General features: G+C 39.4%; 1 protein-coding gene across 5 annotated transcripts in view; it reads right to left on the reverse strand.

Annotated features, from left to right (window-relative positions):
* Positions 1–21292, reverse strand: part of TIMM9 (translocase of inner mitochondrial membrane 9) — a 24274-nt gene extending 2982 nt beyond the window's left edge. The window contains exons 1-4 of one of the 5 annotated variants that reach the window (XM_023726237.1): positions 21179–21292; positions 19619–19643; positions 17910–17999; positions 17621–17752 (exon numbers count right to left, since the gene is read on the reverse strand). The gene's annotated coding sequence lies outside the window, so the exon portion shown is untranslated. Of the gene's footprint in view, positions 1–17620; positions 18000–18543; positions 21136–21178 lie in introns of those variants that run through there. The other 4 variants (XM_023726234.1, XM_023726235.1, XM_023726238.1 and 1 more) reach the window with 4 other exon arrangements.
* Between the last annotated feature and the right edge of the window lie 424 nt (positions 21293–21716).

Raw genomic sequence — 21716 nt, forward strand, 5'->3', positions numbered from 1 at the left:
GATTAACAGAAAAGACTGAAGTTGTCAAGGATTTCATTTTACTTAGATCCACAATCAACACCCAAGGAAGCAGCGGTCAAGAAATCAAAAGACGCATTACATTGGGCAAATCGGCTGCAAAAGACCTCCTTAAAGTGTTGAAAAGCAAATATGTCACTTTGAGAACTAAGGTGCACCTGACCCAACCCATGGTGTTTTCAATCCCCTCATATGCATGTGAAAGCTGGACAATGAAGACGGAAGACAGATGAAGAACTGAGGCCTTTGAATTGTGGTGTTGGCGAAGAATATTGAATATACCATGGACTGCCAAAAGAACGAACAAATCTGTCTTGGAAGACGTACAGCCAGAATACTCCTTAGAAGCAAGGATGGTGAGACTACATCTCACATACTTTGGACATGTTATCAGGAGGGATCAGTCCCTAGAGAAGGACATCATGCTTGGTAAAGTAGAGGGCTGGCAAAAAAGAGAAAACCCTCAACGAGATGGATGGACATAGTGGCTGCAACAGTGGGCTCAAGCATAGCAACAATTATGAGGATGGCAGAGGACCAGGCAGTGTTTCCTTCCGTTGTGCATAGGGTCGCTATGAGTCAGAACTGACTTGATGGCATCTAACAACAACAAAGAGATCTCTGATGCCTTCCATAAGTACTTGAATTAGCTATCCCACTGGTTGCTAATATAACTTTGACCTATGCTACCAAGTGATCCTTTTTACTATCTCTATGCAAATGTAAAGGTTCTGTTAACAAATATCATCCACTTATACATCAACAATCCTCATGAAAAATACTCAAGAGTTCTAAAAGACCGTTCTGAAACAACAGTAGTTGTACATTCTGCAGTTCAAAAAGGGCAATCACAGAAAGTTCTAAAGATATGATACTTGTGATCTAACCTGGGGGCAACAAAGAAGGGAAGATGAGGAAGTAAAAAGCCTTTCTGAATTACTGGGATTTCTGCATATCCTAAATGCAGGACCCAGGCTCAACTGATTCAGATGTAAGAATGTATCGTATTATTTATAAGCAGTCTCATATAAAAGATTTGTATATAATAAAGCTGTTTAAATCGAAATAGAAAATTAAGCTCCTTGTAAAAGGAAATACTCATCATGTACACTGTAGACTTACAGAAATTCTATGATTGAGCATTATATTAAGCTTTGAGTTTCCTGATAACCAGCCCAAAAGAGAGAAACAGGATGTGTACATCATTTTTATTAGCTCACTGTGTATTACTTAAAATGACTCTGAAAAGCATCAAGCTTATAGGAGTTGAACCCAACTACAAACTTAAGCTTAGGGCAAAGTCCATGCCATCATCATGGAAAAAAAAAAGAAAAAAAAAAAAGGAAAGAAAATCAGCATTCTAATTTTGATTAACACACACAGCAATGTGATCCCTAATCACATTAATACCTTCTCCCTGTTTACATTTTCCTCTATCTTTTTTTTCCTTATCCTGTAATTTCTTGAAAACTCCTGGCATTTTTGAAAAGTCACTTTTTCCATATGCAGTGGAAAGCACCAATTCTTTTCTGTTTACTATCCTAGTCTCAGTCCCGATGTTATAGCCTATAGTTTTTGAAATAATGTTTAATAAAAAGTGTAATTGTCTATACTTTAGAGAATCTTTGGTTTAGTAGTATATTCCTTTGGTTTTAGGAATATAAACCACTTTTCCACTAAACTCCTTTTACATCTGCTGCTGAAAGTTAACACAGAACAAACAATGCAGTAGAGGTTTTATGTTAGCCCAGCATTTAGGCAACTCTTGTTGTTAGCTGCCACTGAGTTGTCCCCTGACTCATGGCGACCCCATACACAACAGGATTGGACTGTTGTGATCCATAGGGTTTTCACTGGCTGATTTTCAAAAGTTGACTGCCAGCCCTGTCCTTCTGGTCTATCTTAGTCTGTAAGCTCTGCTGAAACCTGTTCAGCATCATAGCAACACACAGACTTCAATGACAGATGGATAGTGGCTGCGCTTGAGGTGCACTGGCTAGCAATAGAACCTGGGTCTCCTGCATGGAAGGTGAGAATTCTACCACTGAACTACCAGTGCTCCATAAACACCTGAAAAGTTAACAAGAATACTTTTTATTCCTGTTTCATTTTGTAGCATTATAAGTAATATATTTAATAAATAAACTGCCTGGAAAAATACCAAGAATTAACTGAGGGTCACAATTTTTCAGATACTGCTGTGACTATCATCATTCATTCATATGTTCCAGGTAAGATACTATCCATTATAGTTTTCCTTGGTTCATTTAAGTCATGAAACACTGGATCCATATCCTCCAACTACTTAATTGCATAGAAATCCAAACCTAATTATTGAATCATCTTTTAATATCAATTTCAAACTTATTTATAATTTGGGATATTTGCAGCAACTATTCTAATTAGTTGATAGATATTCATTCAGTAAACACTTACTGAACACCTAAAGTACCAGGGACTGTGCTAGTTCTGAAACCAGCTATGCTTCTCAGGCAAGAAGCATCTTTATGACTGGTTAAAATACCACTAACTATTCAAAGAAACAGAAGATTCTGTAAGTATATCATGAAATAAGGTTGCATAGGACTTTTGCTTTTGGTTAGACGGAACAGATGTACTGTTCCCTCTTACTCCTGCTAAGTACAACTAAAAATTCTGGATATTATATACAAAACATAAGATTGTAAAAGGTGGAGAGAAGGCAGAACTGCTAATGTTGAAACAAATGAAAACCATACAAAGTCTAAGTGAAGAAACAAGAGATATAAAGAAGAACCAAATGGCAATTTTAGAACTGAAAAATATAAAAACTGAAATTCAATGGACAGATTCAACACAAGAAGAATGAATCAGGGAACTGGAAGAGAGAATAGAATTACCTAATTAGAATATCAAAGAAAACAACAGATTAAAGAATGAACAGAGTATCAGGGGCCTGTAGGACTGTAACAAAAGATCTAACATTCCTGTAATTGGAGTCCCAGAAGGAGAGGAAAAGGAGGGTGGGGCTGAATACATAATAGCTGAAAACATCCCACATTTGGCATAAGACATAAACCTTCAGATCAAGAAGCTGAGCAAACCCCAAACAGGATAAACCCAAAGAAATCCGCACTAATATACATCGTATTCAAACATCTGGAAACTAAAGGAAAAGAAAAAATATTGAAAGTGGTGAAAGAAAAGAACCTTACTTATATGAGAAAAACAATTAGAATGACAGGAGATTTCTCATCCGAAACAATGGAAGCCAGAAGGAAGTGGTACAACATTTTTCAAGTGGTGAAAGAAAAGAACTGTCAACCAAGAATTGCTTAGCAGAAATATCCTTTAGGAATAAAGGGAAAATCAAGACATTTTCAGATGAAGGAAAACTTAACAATTTATCACCAGCAGACCTGGCCTAACAGAATGGTCACAGAAGATTTCTAAACAAAAAGGTAATGATAAAAGGAATCTTGGAACATCAAGAAGGAGGAAAAACACAATAATCAAAAATATAAGTAAACACAATACGCTTTCCTTCTTGAGTTTCTAAATTATGTTAGGTGGCTGAAGCAAAAATTATAAAACTGTCTTAAGTGGTTCTAAATGTATGTAGAAAAATAGTTAAAACAATTATACAGGGAGAGTAAGGGGAGGTAAATGAAAGGAGGTAAGATCCACTTCACATGAACTGATAATATGTCTACACTAGTAGACTGTGATAAGCTATGTATATATCATGTAATACAGCAACCACTAAAAAAGATATGTAAAGAGAAATACTCAAAATCAGTATAGATAAATCAAAATAGAACTCTAAAATATATTCAAGGAACCCACAGGAAGGCAGGAAAAAGAAAACAGCAAACTTAAACAACAGAGCTGCAGGACATATGAAATGAAAACCGATAGAACTGAAAGGGAAAAGATAAATTCATAATTATAGTTGGAGATTTCAACACCCCTCTCTCAACAACTGATAGGATAACTAGACAAAATCAGCAAGGATACAGAAAAACTCAACAACATTGTTTTAGTTTGTTAGTGCTGCTATAACAGAAATACCACAAGTGGGTGAATTTATCAAATAGAAATTTATTTTCTCACAGTTTAGGAGATTAGAAAGTCTGAATTCAGGGCACCGGCTCTAGGGGAAGGCATTCTCTCTGTCCATTCTGGGGGAAAATCTCACCTTCTGTAGCCTTGGCATTCCTCAGTTACTTGGCAATCTCCACGTGGCATCTATCTTTCCTCCATTTGTGCCTGCCTATCTCTGCGCCTAATCTGCTCTTTTTATATCTCAAAAGTGGTTAGGTTTAAGAAACATCCTACACTATATGGTCTCATTAACGTAACAAAAAACCTACTCCCAAATGGGATTCATCCATAGGTATACCAAAACTCACTGCCGACAAGTAGCAACCCTATAGGACAGAGCAGAACTGTTCCATAGGGTCTCCAAGGATGTAATCTTTACTGAAGCAGACAGCCACTTCTGTCTCCCATGGAGCGGCTGGTAGGTTTGAATTGCCAACCTTTTGGTTAGTAGCCAAGGGCTTGAACCACTGCACCACAAGGGTTCCTTAGCCATAGGTACACATGTTTTAGGAGGGACACAATTCAATCCATGTACCATCAACCAAAAGGAACTAATCATTATTTACAGAACATTACACCCAACAACACAGAATACACATTTTTATCAAGTGCCTATGTAACATATACCAAGATAGACCATACTCTGGGCCATAAAACTAACCTAATTTAAACTTAAAAGAACTGAAACCATACCGAGTGTGTTTCCAACCACAATGGAATCAAAATAGAAATCAGTAAGATAAAAGGAAAAATCTCCACATACTAAAAAACTAAACAACACACTTCTAAATAAACTATGGGGAAAACAAGAAGTCTCAAGGGAAAAAAATACATTGAACTGAATATAAATAAAAACATAATATATCAAAGTTTGAAGCCCTGGTGGTGCAGTGGTTAAGCATTTGGCTGCTAACCAAAAGGTCGGCAGTTTGAATCCACCAGCCGCACCTTGGAAACCCTATGGGGCAGTTTTACTCAGTCCTATAGAGTTGCTATGAGTTGGAACTGACTTGACAGCAATGGTTTTTTTTTTTTTTTTTAAAATACCAAAATTTGTGTGAAGTGATGCCAAGAGGAAAATTTATAGCACTAAATGTATACATGAGAAAAGAAAGTCTCAAAGCAATAGTCTAATCTCTCACCTCACACACCTACAAAATCAGAGCAAAATAAACCCAAAGCATACAGAAGGAAGAAAAGATAAGCAGAAATCAATGAAAATGACAACAGAATAACAGACTAAAATTAATGAAACAAAGAGGTAGATCTTTAAGAAGATCAATAAAACTGACAAACCTCTAGCAAGACTAACAGAAGACACCAATTATCAATATCAGGAATGAAATAGGATATATTACTACAGATCCTGCAGATATCAAAAGGATTAAAGGGAATACTACAAACAACTCTACACACATGAATTTTACAACTTAGACGATACGGACCAAACTACCACAACTCATCGACAGGGAACTGCCAGAAATTCAAGCCAGATTAAGAAGAGGATGTGGAACAAGGGATATTATTGCTGAGGTCAGATGAATCTTGGCTGAAAGCAGAGAATAGCAGAAAGATGTCTACCTGTGTTTTACTGACTATGCAAAAGCATTTAACAGTATGGATCATAACAAATTATGGATAACATTGCAAAGAATGGGAATTCCAGAACACTTAATTGTGCTCATGAGAAACCTGTACATAGATCAAGAGGCAGTCGTTCCAACAGAACAAGGGGACACTGCATGGTTTAAACTCAGGAAAGGTGTGTGCCAGGGTTGTATCCTTTCACCATACTTACTCAATCTGTATGCTGAGCAAATACTCTGAGAAGCTGGATATATGAAGAAGAAAGGGGCATCAGGATTGGAGGAAGATATATTAACAACCTGCAATATGCAGATGACACAACCTTGCTTGCTGAAAGTCAAGAGGACTTGAAGCACCTACTGATGCAGATCAAAAACTACAGACTTCAGTATGGATTACACCTCAGCATAAAACAAAAATCCTCACAATTGGACCAATAAACAGCATGATAAATGGAGAAAAGATTGAGGTTGTCAAGGATTCATTTTACTTGGACCCAGAATCAATGCCCATGGAAGCAGCAGTCAAGAAATCAAATGACGTATTGCAACGGGCAAATCTGCTGCAAAAGACCTCTTTAAAGTGTTCAAAAGCAAAGATGTCACTTTGAGGACTTAGGTACACCTGACCCAAGCCATGGTATTTTCAATTGCCTCATATGCATGCAAAAGCTGGACAACAAATAAGGAAGACTGAAGAAGAATTGATACCTCTGAATTATGGTGTTAGCAAAGAATACTGAATATATCATGGACTGCCAGAAGAACAAAGAAATCAGTCTTGGAACAAGTATAGCCAGACTGCTCCTTAGAAGCGAGGATGGCGAGACTTTGTCTCATGTGCTTTGGACATGTTATCAGGAGGGACCAGCCCTGGAGAAGGACATCATGCTTGATAAAGTAGAGGGTCAGCAAAAAAGCAGAAGACCCTCAAGGAGATGGATTGACACAATGGCTGCAACAATCGGCTCAAACATAGGAGCAATTCTGAGGATGGCCCAGGACTGGGCAGTGTTTCATTCTGTTGTACATGAAGTCACTATGGGTCAGAGCCAACTCGACAGCACCTACACCACCACGACGACTCGCCCATCATGAAGTAGATAACTGGAACAGCCCTCCAGCTATTAAGGAAATAATTCATAAGTTAAAATTTCCCAAAGGAGAAATTTCTATGTTCAGATTGTTTCAGTGGAGAAGTCTACCAAATATTTAAAGAGGAAATGGCACCAGCCTACCCAATCTCGTCCAGAAAATAGATGAGAAGGGAACATTTCCAAATTTATTTTATGAAGCTAGTATTACTCTGTCACCAAAACCATAAAAACACATTACAGAAAACTATAAGTGAATATCCCTCATGAATAGACATAAAAATCTTTAAAGAAATATTAGCAAATAGATTTCAGCAATATATATAGAAAGAATTATATATTGCGACTAAGTGGAATTTAGTTCAGGGATGCAAGTCTGCTATAATGTTTGAAAACCAATCAGTGTAATCCACCATATTAACAGAGTAAAGAAGAAAATCTTATGATTGTTTATCAATTGATATAGAAAAAGCATTTGATAAAATTCAATACCTGTTAATGATTTAAAAAAAAAAACTAGAAAAATAGGAATAGACTGGGATTTCTTCAACTCGATTAAAAAGCATTCTACAAAAACCTACAGCTAACATTATACTTTATGGCAAAGGAGTGAATGCTTTCCACCTAAGATTGGTAACAAAGCAAGATGTCCACTCTTATTGAGCCTACTGCTGGAAGTTCTATCTAGAGTAGTAAGGAAATCAAAGGCATAGAGATTGGAAAGGAAGAAATAAAACAGTTGTTATTGACAGATGACATGATTGTATACATAGAAAATCCCAAGGAATCTATGAAAAAAACTCCTCGAACTAATATGTGAGGTCACAGGATACAAGCTAAACATAAAAAATCACATTGTATTTTTATATACTAATGAACGATGCTGAAATTAAAAATACAGTACCATTTACAATTTTCCAAAAAAAAAAAAAAGGTAAAAATTTAAGAAACATACAGGATTTGTATGAAAACTATAAAATGCTGATGAAAGAAATCAAAGATGCAAATAAAAGGAGAGACATATCCTGGTTATAGACTGGAAGACTCAACATAGTGAAGATATTAATTCTGCAAAATTGACATGCAGATTTAAAGCAATTCCTATCAAAACTCCAGCATGATTGTTTTTTTACAAGAATATTCTGAAATTTATATGGACGGCAAAGAGACTAGAACAGCTAAAACAATGTTGAAAAAAGAAAGTGGGAGGGATCAGTCTATTTGATTTAACACTTAACACAGCTACGGTAATCAAGATAGTGTGGTATTGGCAGAGGGACAATCACAGATAAATGGAACAGAATAGAGAACCCAGAAACACAGTCACAGAAACTTTTGAAAAAGGTGCAAAACAATTAAATGGAGGAAGGGTTGCCTTCTCAACAAATCATGGTGAAGCAACTATAGATCAACAAGCAAGATATTTAACCTCAATCTATGTCTCACACCTTAATAAAAAATTAACTTAAAATGGATAAGGAGCTTAAATGAAAAATATAAAACAAAAAAAGTTTTAGAAAATATCTTTGGGTCTAGGGCTAAGCAAAGAATTCTTAGACTTGACATCAAAACAATGATTCATAAAAGGAAAATTTGATAAATTAGATTTAATTAAAAACTTTTGCTCCATGAAAGACTCTGTTAAGAGGATGAAAACACAAGGTACAGAAGATTTGAGCAAATCAAATATCTGACAAAGGACTAGTACCTAGAAGACAAAAAGACCTTACAAAATTCAACAGTAAGAATAATCCAATTAGAAAACGGGCAAAGGATATGAAGAGACACTTCACCAAAGAGGTTATGTTATTGTTGTGTGCTGTCGAGTCACTCCCGACACAGTGACCCTATAAGACAGAGTAGAACTGCTCCACATGGTTTCCTAAGCTGTGATCTTTACAGGAGCAGGCCACCAAGTCTTTTTTCCCACAGAGCCGGTGGTGGGTTCGAACTGCACACCTTTTGATTAGCAGCCAACCGCTTTAACCATTGTATCACCACGGTATACAGGATGGCAAATAGGTACATGAAAAAGTGTTAGACATAATTAGCCTTTGTTGTTATTAGTTGCCATTGTGTTGATTCTGACTCATGAAGGTTCCACGTATAAATGCAAATTAAAACTACAATGAGATACTACTACATACCTGTCATAATGGCTAAAATAAAAGTGACAATACCAGATGCTGGTAAGTATGTGGAAACACTGGATCACTCATACATTCCTAGTGGGTACAGCTACTCTGGTAAACAGTTTGGCAGTTTCTTAATAAACATGTAGCTACAATACAACCCAGCAATTGTACTGGTGGGCATTTATCCCAGAGAAATGAAAACCTATGTTCACACAAAAATCTGTACACAACTGTTTCTAAAAACTTTACTCATAATAGTAAAAAGCTGGAAACAACCGAGATGTCCTTCATTGAGTGTCTTAGATGGGGTTCTCTAGAGAAGCAAAACCAGTGAAGCATAAATATATAGAGAAAGATTTATCTCAAGGAAATGGCTCAAGCACTTGTAGAGGCTGGCAATTCTCAAGTCTGTGGGTCAGGTGTCAGGCTTGGGGGCTTATCCTGACTCATCTGGCTGCAGAGGCTGAGGAACCCAAGATCAGCAGGTCAGACGGCAGGACACTGGCTCACGGGCTGCGAAGGGTGATGAATCCAAGATTGGCAGGTAAGATTAAGATGGCAGGCTGCTGGCTCACAGGCTGTAGAGGCCGACAAATCCCAAGATTGGCAGGCAATATGGCAGGCTGCTGGCACAAGTCCCAAGTACCAGAGATCAGATGATGACAAATTGGATGCAGAATCCAGAGAAAGGAAGTTAACTTTGCCAGGATGTCTGTATACATATTGGATGCAGGCTGCACCCCTGAGGAAACTTCCCTTACTACTGATTGGCTGATCACATCATCATGGAGGATGACTACATCATTACATAACTGCCAAACCACTGATAATCATGGTTCAGCCGAGTTTTCACACAACCTTAACCACACTCTGTCATTTTGGCACCTATACACATCTCCTTAAACCATACACAATCTCTAAAAAAGACAATTACAAAGTCATATTTGTGCCTAACAAGATACAACTAACATGAATACAACCAAAAATGCACTAGCCCTGTTTACATCTTATATAACAGAACAAAAATATTTGATGCATACATACAAGGAAGAAATACAACAATTACAGACCTCGTATCTGCAACAGGTCATGTGGTGGTAACTGGTATTTAGAACTACCTTCTTCCACCACCCATTCCGTATTCCCTCTACTCTTAGCAAGCACCTCAGCAGTTCATGGTTCTTTGCCTGGTGGGGTGTCCCACACCTTCATTCCTGAAGGGTCTGGACCACTAGCAGTCATGTCGGAATTGGGTTGCTGAAGTTTTCCATTGACTTTAATCATATGGCATGATAGTACAAGAGACACCCTAAAGGATCTTCTGTATTCCAGACATACTCTTCTTTACCTCTGTTATACAACACCAATTTGACTTCCCGTTGGTAGTCAGGATCAATCACACCAGGCTATCTGGTAACTCCCTTCTTTGCCTGTTGATCCAAGGGGCATAAAGAGCCCAAAGCAGTCATGTGGGATTCTTAACTTTCAGATTAATGGAATCCATGTTGTGTCTCTGGGTGGCAGCATTCCCTCCTTTGGAACTAAGACTTCCAATTCTGCAGAGCATAGGGTCATGGGGACAGGAAGCAAAAATTTCGTTAGTGGGTGACTAGAGGTAACAGTGAGTGATGGTTGTTGTTAGGTGCCGTCGAGTTGGTTCTGACTCATAGTGACCCTATGTACAACAGAATGAAACAGTGAGTGGTACCACTCCCATTTCCACTCCTTGATTCCTGGAACAGTGAATCCTGGCTATGGGACAAACAGCACCATATATTGGATGCTGGTTTAGAGCGTATATAGTCCCCTGGAGAACACTGCCCCAACTCTGCAAAGTATTGCCACCTAGCTGGTGCCATAATTGTGTCTTTAGGAGGCCATTCCATAGTTTTGTCAAGCCAGCTGATTCAAGATGATGTGGAACACGGTAAGACCAGTGAATTCTATAAGCATGGGCCCATTTCTGCACTTCATTTGCTGTGAACTGAGTCCTCTTGATCCAAGGCAATGCTGTATGGGATACCATGATAGTGGATAAAGCATTCTGTGAGTCTACAGATAGTAGTTTTGACAGAAGAGTTGCGTGCAGGGAAGGCAAATCCATATTCAGAGTGTGTGTCCCTCTAAGAACGAAATGCTATCCTTTCCATGATGGAAGTGGTCAAAGGTATACCTGCCACCAGGTTGCTGGCTGATCACCTCAAGTAATGGTGCCATACTAGGGACTCAGGGTTGGTCTCTGTTGCTGATTGTACACTCAGCAGTGGCTGTACCCAAGTCAGCCTTGCTGAGTGGAAGTCCATGTTGCTGAGCCCATGCTGAATCTCCATCCCTGCCACCATGGCCACTTTGTTCATTAGCCCATTGGGCACTGATGGGAGTGGCTGAGGAAAGAGGATGACTGGTTTCCACAGAATGCATCATCCTATCCACTTGACTGTTAAAATCCTCCTCTACTGAGGTCACCCTTTGGTGAGCATTCAGATAGGTCTATCCACATACCTCTTCCCCATACCTCCCTGTCAACAATTTTCCAATCATGTTCCTTCCAAGTCCCTGACCATCTAGCCAAACCATTGGCAACAGCCCATGAATCAATATACAATTGCACATCTGGCCATTTTTTCTTCCAAGCAAAGTGAACAACCAGGTGCACTGCTTGAAGTTCTGCCCACCGGGAGGATTACCGTTCACTACTGACCTTCACGGAGGTCCCGAAAAGGGGCTGTAGTGCTAACACTGTCCACTTTCGAGTGGTGCCTGCATATCGCACAGAACTATCTATAAACTAGGCATGAGTTTTCTCTTCATCAGTCAACTGATCATAAGGAACTCCCCATGAGACCATAGGTACAGACTGCGATAGGGCAGGTAATGTGACAGAAGTGGAGACTATGGGCATTTGGGCCACTTCCTCTTGCAACTTACTTGTGCCTTCAGGTCCTCTCAGGCCTGATCTCATATATCCCACTTCCATTTATTGATGTAGTGCTGTGCACATCTGACTCTATGGCTCTGTGGGTCAGACAACACCCATTTCATGACAGGCAGCTCAAGCTGCATGGTGACTTGGTGGCCTATGGTTAAGTGTTCAGTTTCTACTAAGGCCCAGTAACAAGCCAAAAGCTATTTCACAAAAGGAGAGTAGTTATCTGCAGAGGATAGCAGGGCTTTACTCCAAAATCCTGAGTTTGTGCTGTGATTCCAATAGGGGCCTGCCAAAGACTCCAAACAGCATCTCTATCTGACACTGACATTTCAAGCACCATTGGATCAGCTGGATCATATCGCCCAAATGGCAGAGCAGCTTCCACAGCAGCCTGAACCTGTTGCAAAGCTTTCTCTTGTTCTAGGCCCCACTCAAAACTAACAGCGTTTCAAGTCACTTGATAAATAGGCCGAAGTAGCACACCCAAATGAGATGTTGCCTCCAAAATCCAAAAAGGCCCACCAGGCAATGTGCCTCCTTTTTAGTTGTGGGAGGGGTCAGATGTTAACAACTTATCCTTCACTTTAGAAGGAGTATCTCGACATATGCACACCACTGGACTCCTAGAAATTTCACTGACATGGAAGGTGCCTGAATTTTTGTGGGATTAATTTCCCACCCTAAGGAATACCATTAAGTCCAGAGTCACTGACAGCTCTTGCTCACTAGTCCAGTCAGCATAATGTCATCAATGTAATGGACCAATGTGATGTTTTGTGGACAGGAAAGGCAATCAAGGTCCCTGCGGACTAAATTAAGACATAGGGCTAGAGAGTTGTTATATTCCTGATGCAGGACCGTGAAGGTATATTGCTGGCCTTGCCAGCTGAAGGCAAACTGCTACTGGTGTTCCTTTGAAACCAGAATCAAGAAAAAGGCATTGGCCAGATCAATAAATGCATACCAGGTACCAGGAGATGTATTAATTTGCTTAAGCAATGAAAGCACATCTAAAACAGCAGCTGTAATTGGAGTCACCACCTGGTTAAATTTTTGATAATCCACTGTCATTCTCCAAGATCCATCTGTTTTTTGCCCAAGCCAAACAGGCGAGTGGAATGGGGATGTGGTGGGAATCACCTTTCCTGCATCTTTCAAATCCTTGATGATGGCAGTAAACTCTGGAATGCAGTATTGCTTTTCGTTTACTATTTTCCTAGGTAGAAGCAGTTCTAATGGCTTCTACTTGGCCTTTCCTACCATAGTAGCCCTTACTCCACATGTCAGGGAATAATGTGGGGGGTTCTGCTAGTTGCTGAGTATGCCTATTCCAATTATTCATTCTAGGACTGGGGAAATCACTGTGAAACTAATCTGAGTTAAGACTCCATTAATAACCTGACCTGCATAAGCTCCTACTCTGACTGGTGGGACACTGTGATGTTTTAGGTCTCTTGAATATTAGTATCAGTTCAGAGCCAGTATCCAGTAATCCCCAAAAAGTCTGATTATTTCCTTTTCCCCAATGAACAATCACTCTCGTAAAAGGCTGTAGAACCCTTTGGGGAAGGCTAGGAGAAAGATCTGGCATTGTAGTGGGGTCCTTCCTCAAAGGGACCCAGCCTCCCCTTCACTGACGGGGTTGCGAGTGTGTGAAGTGGCTCCCATCTGGGCACCGACTGAGGGGCTGTGAATCTCTGTTCTGTCAATTGGTGTTAGACTGCCATTCACTGTCATAGAATTTTTCTCCTTGTACAGATCATCTAGGGACACCATGACTAAATAGCCAACGCCATAAGTCCATACGAGTCAAGACTATTCTGATTACTGCTTTGACTCCATTACGGTAACCACGCCCACCTTGTGTTTGTCAACTGAGTGCTGCCACTTGCCCCCTACTACCATGGAGTCCAATCAGCCTCCTGTAGTTAGGTGTCTTAATTCAGTCAGGGCAGTTCCACTGTCAAATCTGACTTACATAAAATAGCAGTCACAGTAGTGTTCAAGGATGCTGCGACTCCCTTCACAAACTGGATGCCTTTGTTGTAAAAGTTGTGTCCACTCGGCACTCCATGTGTGGATCTGTGTGTCTAATCTGAAAAATTCACTCTAACATGCCAATTTCCCTAAGCCTTTGGATAACTTCTTCTACAGTGTATCAAGGCAAGTCTGGTACTTCAACTTGATTTAGTGCAGGGTGCGTAATCCATGCTTCAGTGAACCATCCAAATAAATTATTAGATCCTTTCCTAACCTCTTGAGTTAGAACACTGAATGAAGAATCTGTGCTTAGTGGGGCCATATCAATAAATTCAGACTGATCCGACTTTACGTTCCTTGCATCATTATCCCACAGCCCTAATAGCCATTCTCAAATGTATCCCCCAGATTATTGTTTGTACATATTAGAAAAGTCAAGCAGTTATTTTGGAGTGTAGCGTACCTCCTCTGGAGCCCAGGTGGCGCAGTGGTTAAGAGCTCAGCTGCTAATAACCAAAATGTCGGCAGTCAGAATCCTTGGAAACTCCATAGGGCAGTTCTACTCTGTCCTATAGGGTCATCATGCATCGGAATTGACTCGATGGCAATGGGTTTGGTTTGGTTTTTGGTGCCTCCTCCTGGGACACACTTTATAGTTCACCTTTTGGGGCTTACTGGGACTTAAGTCTAGTTATAGGTCTAGAAGTATAAATGGGTTGTGGTGGTGGTGGTGGGTCCTGGCAATATTCAGCAGTATCTTGTAAGGCAACTACCCTAGGTGATGCCCTAGACAATGAATGAGATGCTGCCCCAGGCGATATCTCAGACAAAGATTCTTCAGACACAGCTGGGCTAATCTCATCAGATGAGGATGGAGGGCATAATGGTTTTACTGGAGAGGGTGGCTTAGGAGACAAAGATGGAGTAATCTCTTCAGATGGGAGTAAGAGGGCTGGTTCTGTTGGCAGGAGTGATTGAACAGAATTTAGGGGCTCATTGTTTACAGCTTACTGATTATCTGCCCATATGTCCCCATCACAAGTTTCAGGATTCCATTTTTTCCCAATCAGTGCCATCACATTAACTTCAAACACCATTCAAAGTTGGGAATTCAGTTGGCATTGTAAATTCAGCCACTCTTACAAAAAGCTCCTGGGTTTGGTTTTTGGTAGTATCAGTTCTGTTACTACAAGAAACAAGGCTTTCTTTCAGGGCACAAGTGGCAACTTTGAGGTCTTTTACATGGCGCTTGAGCTGTGACTCTAAAGCCCTAAGCTCAACTCTTTCTTTCATTTTGCCTAGCGGAAGTAGGACCAACCAACCAGCTTCCCAATACTTCTCACTCTGACAAAATTTTAGAAAAGTATCAAATATGCTATCACCCAGAGCTTTGCTTCTCACCAATACTAGATCTATTGGTGGTGATATTGTGCCTATTAATATTGCCATCTTATATCATGGATTAACAGCGCCTTCTTTACTACTGGAGACAGTCATCAGTGCCTTTAAGACTAGTTAGACTTGAGAACCAATTTAGGAAACTCATCCTTTTGTTTCTCTAGAACCACCCTCAGTACCAAATATCTTAGGCTGGGTTCTCTAAAGAAGCAAAACCAGTGAAGCAAAACCAGAGAGAGAGAGAAAGAGAAAGAGAGAGAGATTGATTTAGCTATCTCAAGGAAACGGCTCACGTGGCTGTAAAGGCTGGCAATTCCCAAGTCTGTGGGTCAGGCATCAGGCTAGGGGCTTATCCAGACTCACGCAGCTGCAGGGGCTGAAGAACTCAAGATCTGTAGGTCAGACAGCAGGCCACTGCTTATGGACCACGGAGGCTGACAAATCCAAGATCGGCAGGTAAGATTAAGATGGCAAGCTGCTGGCTCACAGGCTGTAGAGGCCAACAAACCTCCAGACTGGGAGTCAATATGGCAGGCTGCTGGCCCAAGTTCTAAGAACTGGAGGTCAGATGAGGCCTAGCCAGATGCAGGATCCAGAGTAAGCAAGCGAGGTTTGCCAGAATGACCATATATATATTGGATGCAGGTCACATCCCCAAGGGAACTCCCCTTACAACTGACTGGCTGATCACATCATGGAAAATGACTACATCATTACATAACTGGCAAACTACATCATTACATAATTGCCAAACCTCTGAGAATCATGGCCCAGCCAAGGTGACACACAACCCTAACTGTCACAATGGGTGAACTGTTGAACAAGCTGGTACATCCATATCATGGAATACTACTCAGCAATAAAAAGGAATGAGCTACTGATACACACAACTACCTAGATAAAAAAGTCAATCCCAAACGGTTACATACTATATGATTTCATATCTGTACAATATTCTTGAAATGACATAATTATAGAAACAGAAAACACTGATGGTTGCTGGGGGTTAAGGAAGGGGTGGGGCAGAAAAGAAGTAGATGTGGTTATCAAAAGACATCATGAAAGATCCTTGTGATTGAAATGTTCTGTTATCTTCACTGTATCATTGTTACTATCCTGGCTGTTATATTATATTATAGTTTTGCAAGATGTTACCATTGGGGGAACTGGGTAAAAGGGCACAAGGGATAACTGCATGTGGATCTACAATAATCTCAAAATAAAAAGTTGAATTAAAAAAAAAAATGAGGTTGTAAAGCTTTCTAATTCCTGCCAAAGAACAAGATGCAGTGTGGCAAATGTTGTTAGCAAAAGTTTACAACTAGAGTTGTTTAGGCTTCCCACTCAGAAAACAGCCTGAAAAGATCTAAGAACTAGTAAGACAACTTTCAGAGAAATAGGTGTTAAATGAAACCACTGTTTTGTAGGAACTTCAGAAAATAAAAGGATAATAAAACATGCACTGAGAAACTTGGTTTACCAACAGGCCTCTAGTTGAAAGTACAAAAGGTCATCTACTAGACCCTGAATCTTCTGAATTCTTAAACTAGCACAGTACACTCACTATGCTTTAGGAGGATACACAGCAAATCAGGCTTTCTGGTGCTCATGACAACAAAAAAAAACCCCATCTGATTTCCTTACTTATAATACCTTAGAAATTTACAAGATTGTTGATTGTAATGCCAAACTCGGGTTCTCGTTTTCCTATCCTTGTATTTTTTTCAAGATAAAATTCATACTTACTTTTTCAACCAGATCTCAGAAAGGTAAAGTATGAAATCTTTAAAAGTTCTATAAGTTTCAGAGACTGGCAACACTGTGCTGACCCCACCACCACCATCTCCCCCATAGTATACAACTTATGGTGACAAATGATGGTTGTTATTGGGACGTCTTGACAAGATATAGATGAGAAGCACCCCCAATTAGTGTTGGTATGAATTCTTCTTATTTAAAATTATTTTCTTGGTATTGTGTTTTAAAACATTACATTTTTCTTCCTTTAAAAAAAAAAAGTTTACATACTATAAAAGTAATCAATCATCTATTACTCAGAGACCAGTATGTTAACATGATTTATTTCCTTGTATTTCTCTACTTACATATTTTATTTTTTCCAAATATATTCTCAGACCTACAATTAAACCCAAGAGCTAACAGCAGTTTTCTTAAGTCTGCCTAAATCTCCAAAGCTCTTCTCTATATTGACTAGTATCATGATTATGGTATAGGTAATTGTAAGCAACTGTTCCTAGAAAATATTGGAGATAAGTGAATAATCTACAAATTCCCTTGCTAGTTTGAGAGCTTCTGTAAGTCCTTCAGTACTCTAGTTTGCAGTTATTTAATCATAAATTATGCTGAATAACAAAAGCTAACAGCCACACAAACCACCTGATGGTGAGAACGGGTATCAGCAATGTGGCTGTTCTTTTACTTGGTCCTTGTTTCCAGATATTACAGCAAATGTTTGTTGTGGTGGAGACAGATATTCAATCGGGTTATTCCTGGTCATATCCCTGAAACCTGGAGACAGAGGGAAGGGATGAGTTCTAGAAGGGCTGGCTTACATTTTGGGAATGATTACACCAATGCTAAGTTATTTCTGTGACAAAGAAAAATATATCATAAAACCTGGGGATGTAAGAATAAAGGGTGATGTTAGCAGTCATCAAGCTCAAACCTTTTCTGATGCATGAGTTTCTTTTCTGTTCTGGAATAGTGGTTGTCCAACCTTTTCTTGAATATCTCCAGGGATGGCCTGAGTTCTTACCTGTAAAACAAGGGGTTTATAAGATGACTGCTGAGGCCCCTTTAAACACTAATGGTCTATTTGATAAAATCTAAACTTCTGTTGGCTGAATCGTTTTTTAAGCCTCTTCCTTTTCAATAAGTGAAATTAATCTCCTTGATCTATTCTTAGGTTAAAATTATTATTTAAAAAAAAAATACTTAATATCATGCTATCCTTATGTTTCCAGGTAATAAATAAGTATGCATTACACTTATCTTATGATTCTCCTAATAATCTTAGGAGGGATGGTTCAAAAAGATTAAGAAATTTACACAAGGATCATTTACACAGACTAGTAACAGGGACAGCTGGGGCCTAACCAAGGTGTTTGGACTTCAAAATCCAGTATTTTTCGCACTATACCATAAGACCCGTTTCTTAAATATTATAATTAATACCAGCTATCTAAAATTGTTATTCTCCAAATAGCCAAATACATGTTTTAGGTTCTTTTGATCTTTTTTCCAGCAACCCCAAAACGTTAGTAATTTTTTTTTTGCTAATACAATAACATTTTTCTTACATTTATTAACTATCTCTTATCTCTTCTCCATGGCACCTAGTTCCTTTCCTAAATTATTATTTTTTAAAAATTTTATTTATTTTGTTGTTGTTGAGAATAGTCTTCCCTAAATTATTTTAATCTTCTTAAAAGGAAATCCAATTCCTGGAGAAGAGCAAAAGAGTTGGCAACAGCCCTGAAAAAATTATTAGGTGAACATCATTATACAGGTACAAACAATTCACAGAAATTTCTGAATACTGAGAAAAATAACAAACTAATCAGGATATGATGGGGAGATGCCCTGTATTTCTTTTTTTAGAATCATATGAAGATTTGTACCAGGTCTGAAGCCAAATCTCTAATTCTGCTCAAACCTGGGTCACAATAACTAATTCTTCAATATTACTATAATTGCTCTTGGTCCTTGTTGGATTGGTACTGGTAATTGGTAATTTTGTGATTCAGGCAAGGATCATGAATGGATGATAAAAGATACTGGGTGATAGGTTATTGGGAAACAGGATATATCCATGGTCTCAAAGCTTCTCCACAGGTCACTTATTACAAAAAAAAAAGCTGTATCTTTACAATGGAAACATCTGGTAGTTACCACCTTATCCACATGATTAAACCTAGTACTATATCACAAACAGTGGGTTCTGACATTATGTGTTTCTGGGTATAATAAGGACACAACATTACCTATGTGGTATTTTTGCCACAATTGTTTTACCTGACTCTGATCAGAGGAAATAATCAGGAAAATCCACACTATGGCACAAGTTGTAAAATTGGCCTGGTCTTTTAAAAAAGTCAAGTCATAAAGGAAAGGGATAGAAAACTGCTCTACATTAAGAGACCAAAGAATCATCAAAATCAAAAGCATGCTTTTATATGTGGAACTTGACTACATCCTGAATCACAAAAAGAAACATTTTTGAGATAAAAATAAATACATTTTTGGGAAAATTGGGAAATTTGAATATGTTAACCTTCCTAGGTGTGATACTCTTACTGTGGCTTGGTAACAATGTCCTTAAGGAGATGCATGCTGAAGAAATTAGGGTTAAAGGTCATGATGTGTGCAACTTACTTGCAAATGGTTCAGCAAAAAGTATCTATATATAAAAAGAGAAAGCAAATGAAAAAAATGTTAACAAAAAAGATACCAAGAAAGAAAAAAATCTTGTGAGCCATGTTTTTTGTTCCAGGACTATCAATGTCTTTTATTTCATAAGTCTAATGTCTCAATTCATCTGAACTAACTTGTTGGATTAATAGAACAGGTGTCTACCGCATGTCTCTTCACTATAGATTATTTACAGCAGGTTTAGGAAGTTGTCTGATTTACTAGCAACCCTAACTCATCATTACCCAGAGGGGAAAAAAGACAGTTGAAAGATTACTGCATACTGCCTTCAGATCAAAAGGCTGGCTTCAAGGACCTAAAGGATCAATCTGGAGGCACTAGATCAGATCCTTCCAACATAAAGGATCAATCTGGGACCCTGCTGGGGTTTTACACACAGATCTGCTATTAAAGGTGTGGTATTAAATGGTCGTTATGAATCCGAATCGACTGGGCAGCACACAACAAGATCCAAATCAAGTTATTTATTAAAGACATTTTATTGAGTGCCTGTCTAGCAGGTGGGGGCCTGTTTTCATAGTTTGGAGACTAGAGAGGAAGTTCACTTTTTCTTTCACACACAGAAATTAAGGGAGTTCAATCATCTCCAAGGTCTCTCACAACTCTGACATTGTAATTCTGTCTTTTAATTCACCTGTATTATACAGGAGGAGCCCTGGTGGCACAGTGGTTAAGAACTCAGCTGCTAACCAGAAGGTCGGCAGTTCCAATCCACCAGCCCATCCTTGGAAACCCTATGGGGGCAGTTCTCTGTGCTATAGGGTCGCTATGAGTTAGAACTGACTTGATGGCAATGGCTTTGATTTTGTTTGTTTGTTTTTAATACAAAAAATTGTGACAAACAGGTACTACGAACCCAAGAAGGGGAAAATGTAACTGAAATAAGAAATAATGATCATTAATTACAGAAACTCGTCAAGGTGCAAATAATAATTAAGGGGTTCGCCAAAGCTGGGCCTTTAAAGTCCCTTTTAACCTCGGGATTTCTTGTATGAAAGTAGATATCTGAGATGTAAAATAATAAAACTGGTTATTTAGCATTTAAATCAGACCACATTTTTTGCTTTAATGCTTTTAAAGCCCCCCGTAAAGAACAAAGGGAAAGGTCTGAGTAGCAAGTCCTCGAAAATTAACAGACCAGGGCAGGGGTTTTGGCCCCGGTATTCTGTCTAGAGAGGATTTTTTCAGTTAGAGGGTTTCCTGCCTGTCAGAGCCAAGGTCATGGCGTGGGTCCCTTACAGTCTATATCCCAAAACAAGATCCCTATTCCCCAAGCTCGGACTGGGGGTGGCCCAGAGCCTCAAGTTTCACCCTCGCAACACTGGCACACTCCCCTGGCAAGTCCCGAACCAGCCCTGGGGACACCCCATCCAGTACCACAGTCTCCCCACAGCCCCACATACATGCGGCGGCCTCGAGAGACCCCGCCACTTTTCCGGAGCGTAGCCTGCCGCCCCCCACCCGAGAACCTGGGATTCAGAGGGCACAGAAAAGAGACCATACTTAAGCATAGGCTCTCGCATTCGACACCAGTACGATGCTGGGGGCGCTACGCTGCCAGTAGAGTCTAGGGGCGGAGGGCCAGGGTCAGGGCAGGCGCCGCTGCCGCTGGATGAGAGACAACACGTGGGAGAGCGATGGCAAATAGCACATAGACCCTTCGATGCCGATTCGTTACAATAGTGGGAAATCTAGAGGAAAGAGACGATACCACCAGAGAATTGTAAAATCTCATTAGAATTAATTTGTCTGATTTTTTTGTTTAAACTTTGCTCTTATTCGTGACTTCCTCGCCTATAACAACCCGAATCTGTGGAAACTCTTTCGGTAGACTAATTTACTTAATCCCTCGGTCCTAACGGTCTCCATTAGCTACACTGTAAAAACACTGTCTCAAAAACAGGAATGGTGTTATCAGTTAGATCGAGAGCTCTGCAAATCTTCAATGAATCTCTCGGGTTTTATTCAATGCTTAAATCTTACGGGGCAATGTTTTGCCTTAAAAACAAAAAAACCTACATTCACACCTGTTTGAAGTCTT

Source organism: Trichechus manatus, unplaced genomic scaffold (assembly GCF_000243295.1).
Source record: "Trichechus manatus latirostris isolate Lorelei unplaced genomic scaffold, TriManLat1.0 scaffold00010, whole genome shotgun sequence".
In the NCBI taxonomy this organism is placed as follows: domain Eukaryota; kingdom Metazoa; phylum Chordata; class Mammalia; order Sirenia; family Trichechidae; genus Trichechus; species Trichechus manatus.